This window comes from Dicentrarchus labrax, unplaced genomic scaffold (genome assembly GCF_905237075.1).
Source record: "Dicentrarchus labrax unplaced genomic scaffold, dlabrax2021, whole genome shotgun sequence".
Taxonomy (NCBI): domain Eukaryota; kingdom Metazoa; phylum Chordata; class Actinopteri; family Moronidae; genus Dicentrarchus; species Dicentrarchus labrax.
In genome coordinates this window covers 15,774,404-15,774,756 of record NW_026136711.1, presented here as the reverse complement: position 1 = coordinate 15,774,756, position 353 = coordinate 15,774,404, and positions in this window count along the sequence as shown.

Here is a 353-nt window from a genome sequence, read left to right as displayed (position 1 = left end):
ACATCATTTACTTTGAGATGAATTAAGTTCTACCTTATCTTATATTATATTGCTTTGAAGACATGGTGATTGGGTATCTACTGGGAGTCAAACCCTCCTATTTCATCACAATAAGGTAACACTTTTTTTTTATGTTTTCATGGCTCTGCCCAGTCTACTACGTAAACTGTGCACATTCATTTCTTATAACAATATAAAGCAGTTTCCAAAGACAACAAACAGCATTTGATCACGTCAATAAAGAACATTGAACTGACAAAAGTGACATATTAAAGAGATGTTAAAGATATTTGCAGAAGATCTGCTGTAAAATATTAACGAATATATGAAAAACAAATCACAGAGAAGCCCAC